We start from the raw sequence: 4,263 nt of genomic DNA on the forward strand, positions 1-4,263 counted from the left end.
AAATTTTAAAAAAAAAAAAAAAAAAGAACAATAATCCGTTATGCATTTTATAAGACAATTTGTAACACAATAAATCTCACGAAATTTTAATTCATCCTAATAATTGATGAAAATATTCAAACGATACAATGTAACGCAAATCGTCGTCATCATCATCATCATCATCATCATTTTTCTTTTCCTTACCTTGCCAATTTAATTTCGGTTAAAGAAATTATTATTCTTTTCTCTGTTGTTGTTGTTGTTCTTCCTTGGTATTTGTATCTTCTTTATTTTCCTTATTTCTATTCGTCATCTTGATGCATATACTCATTTTATTAATAACAATTAAAATAAACACGATCGTTATCAATTCCATGGAACAAATCTGCTGTTTTGATTCTTTTTTTTCTCTCTCTAACACACACACACACACACACTCTCACTCACTCTCATTTTTTTAATCGAAATACTAACAAAACAATATCTCATTTCATCTGTTAAATATTTTCAAATTTCTTTTATTTTGTCCTATTAACATCTACAATCTGAACACAACCGATGATCACAATTGTTATAAAAAAAAAAAAAAAAAAAAAACCACCATCAATTTCCTTCCACGATTTATTTCTATTATTATTTCCTATTACTATCACTATTATTATTATTATTATTATTCGCGTTTGGATCTGAAATAATTTCTCTTTTTTCTTTTGATTAAATAAAAACCACCACCAACACGGGATGAGACCACAATTATTTGATAAACACCATCAATTTCTTCCACGATTTATTTCTATCATTTCATTTATCTCTCTCTCTCTCTCTCTCTATTACTAACACTATTATTATTATTATTATTATTATTATTCGTTTGGATCTGGAATGATTTCCTCCGTTTTCTTTTGGTTAAATAAAAATTTAATGATTTCCCATTATCCTCTCTTAAACTTAATCGTCGTCGTCCATCATTGGTTAATATAATTATTCTATTTCTATATATTTCCTCGTCACATATCTTTAATCTTCTAATAATTATTTTCTTCCTCATCGACGATATAAAATCAATTAATTAATATTAATATTTAAATATAACAATAACGAGATGACAATAACGATGATAATAATAAATCCTTTTTATTCGATTGTATTTATCAGGATATCGAATAATTAGATTAATAAATCTAACCCCTAATGTTTTGTTATATACGATCGTGGTTATTCGTTTTGATGGTGATAATAATAGTGGTGGTGGTTTATATTATGGTGGTCCTGAATGCAGAACCAACCAACAGACGCGACACGATGCACCCGACTTCTTCTTCTCTATCCGCATCTCGAGCTGTGCGGTCGAAATGGTTTTTACTATGCGCATGCGCATTACCTTTTATACTTCGACAATACTCGTACCGGGTTGGTTCACTCACTTCGGTGGTCTCTCTCACTCTCTCTCTTTCTCTCTTTCTCTCTCACTCTGTCTGTCTCACTCACTCATACACTCGTTTTGTTTCTGTCTCTGTCTCTTTCTATTTCTCTTTGTTATATAGTTAAAAAGAGACAGATATAGGTAATAAACAAGGAAGGGAAGAATAAATAAGGACAGAGAGATAGAAAGAGAGGGGGTGAGAAAGAGAGAGAGAGAGAGAGAGAGAGAGGGAGAGAAAAGAAAAGGGAAGGGAGGATTAGCCAATAGATGTTTTTTATTTATGCATGGGAAGTTCTAATTCGAAGAACATGCAAAGAACTTTAAACGAATGTTGGAAACGTTTTAATAATTAATATTCCGTGTGTTTCTTCTCTTATTCTTATTCTTTATACACTCTTTTTTGTAGTTATCTTTTTTCTATATATTTTCATTTTCTTTTTCTAGAAAATTATATTGAATATTTTTTGTTTTCGTAAATTTGCAATATATTCTCTTACGTATCTCATCGAAATTGTTTTTTTTTTGTTATTTCATAGAAGTGTTATGAACTTTCGATTTTATTAGAAAAATAGATTTTGTTGAAGTTAATTTTTTTTTTTTTTCGATAATAATATAACATAATTTATATTTTTATATGATATATACGTATATTGTAAGACCTTTCTCACGGGCACGGTTAAGTGTAAGGATAGTAATTTTATTTAGACTAAGTACAACCTGTCTGTAGGAATTACTACCCCATAGCTTCACCCCGTAAATAACCCCGTGTCGCTTGGTAACGGGGATTCTTGCCTTTCTTCCCAGGGCTACCCAGGTCGGCTCGTAATAATATATTATATTTATATGTTTTATTTTATTAATTTATGTGATTTATATGTCGTTTGTTAAATTAGATTTTGTTGAAGTTTATTTTTTTTTTTAATAATATAACATAATTTATATTTTTTATTATATAATAAAAATATTATATTATTATTTATTTATTATATATTTAATTATATATATAAATATAAGAATAAACATGTAATAATATTATTTGCGAAATTATTTTTTATATTACATTTTGTTGTGAGAGGGGAATAAAACTTTTTCTTTAGAAATTATAATATCTTATCTTGTATTGTAAATGTATGTAATTTTCCCTGCTTGTAACACAGGTAAAAATAAAAAAAAAAAAACTAACAGAAATTTCTTTTGAAACGTATACTTAACAACGATAACGATTCTAATCTAAAAACATATTTAATTAAACGACAATAAATTATGTATTCCGTAACCATAAGTGTTTAACAAACAAACAAAATAGAAGAAAAAAACAAAGAAAACGATCAATCAAGTCATAAAATATATGCGTATCGATTTGTGTTTATTAAATTAACTCGATTAAAATTTTCTAACAACGGCAAATAATTCGTTAAATCAAAGATTACAATCAACTCTTATAATGATTCGAAAAAAAAAAGAGAGAAAAAAGTAAAGAAACAAAATTCAATCGACGTTTATTCGTTTTCTATCGAAATTCGTAATGTTTTGCGAAAAGAAATTAAAAAAAAAAAAAAAAACGAAAAAAAAATCTATTTTTATTATAACCAAATTTTTAATTTGAAATAATCTAACGCATCGAAACTTTTACGAGCGAGATACAGGTGTACGATAAAAAAAAAAAACAAAATAAATAATAAATTTCATAGTACACACACTCTAGGGGGTTGTGAGGGGGGATCAGGCATAGCATACTATTTTTGGACGATCGAAAAGTTCTTTAAATTTCGATCAATAAATGTGGATTACGTAAGTAGAGAAACAACCCTCTTTTTGTAAGTAGATCCTAGATGAAAAAAGAAAGCATGGTGTATGGGTATTATATTGTTCGAGTTTTGGGGAATGGGAGAAGGATTCAAATATGAGACCCCTCTTACCTGAACTGGATTTTCTTCTGGTTCCCCAACGAATTAAAATTCGAATGAGAGGGATCTTACTCTACCATTCAACAGAACATTTATTCAAAGCAATAATAGGTTTTGCTTTTAATGTTCTATTCGTGAAAAAAAGTTTAGAATATATATATATATACGATTTTTCTGTTATTATCGAAAATATTCTCGATATTAATTTTATAAAATAAAAATAACATATATACACAAAAATATTTATAAATATTATATAATATTTAATTTAATTATCAATATTCTTGTCCAGAAATAAATATTATTTTATTTTGAGACTTATATTAATAATAATATTTAACGTTTTTATAATATGAGAAAGAAAAAAAATACTAATAAAAAAATATTTTCTTTACTCTTTAGGATAATTATTTTTATTAGAGAATTCAATCATTTTTTTCTTCTTGTTTGTTTTTTTTTCTTTTTTTTTTTTACATGATATAATATTATCATGACGTAAAGAAAAATTTTTTAAACGATATTTCAAATAATATTTTTGAAAACTTTTATTTATATAAGACGCGTATAAAATAAATATTTTTTTTTTTGTTTATATAATACAATTGAAATAAAAAGTACATTATTATTATGACGTAAAGAAAAATTTTATATAAACGATATTTCAAATAAAATTCTTCTCTATATAAAACGCGTATATGTATGTGTATATTATTACGACGTTGATTGTAGAAGCTAAAATAACACACATAAAGTATTTCAATCTCTCACAATGAATGCAGTTTAGTTTTATCAAGTGCAATTAAATATCTCACTCTGTTGCTGTAGTTAAATCATCAGCTATCGTGTTTATCGTGATTAGAATTTTGAAGTAAAATCGCAACGTTGGAATTTATATCTTATCATGCTTAACGTGTATGCAAATTGTTTATATATATATATATATATATATAT

At 26.2% G+C, this 4,263-nt stretch overlaps 1 protein-coding gene across 1 annotated transcript in view; it reads right to left on the bottom strand.

Moving 5' to 3' along the window:
- Window positions 1-617, bottom strand: part of LOC106792676 (lactosylceramide 4-alpha-galactosyltransferase-like) — a 13,581-nt gene extending 12,964 nt beyond the window's left edge. The window contains exon 1 of the mRNA XM_014759173.1: window positions 187-617. The gene's annotated coding sequence lies outside the window, so the exon portion shown is untranslated. The remainder of the gene's footprint in view (window positions 1-186) is intronic.
- Between the last annotated feature and the right edge of the window lie 3,646 nt (window positions 618-4,263).

This window comes from Polistes canadensis, unplaced genomic scaffold (assembly GCF_001313835.1).
Source record: "Polistes canadensis isolate GaletaPanama2010 unplaced genomic scaffold, ASM131383v1 scaffold_550, whole genome shotgun sequence".
NCBI lineage: Eukaryota > Metazoa > Arthropoda > Insecta > Hymenoptera > Vespidae > Polistes > Polistes canadensis.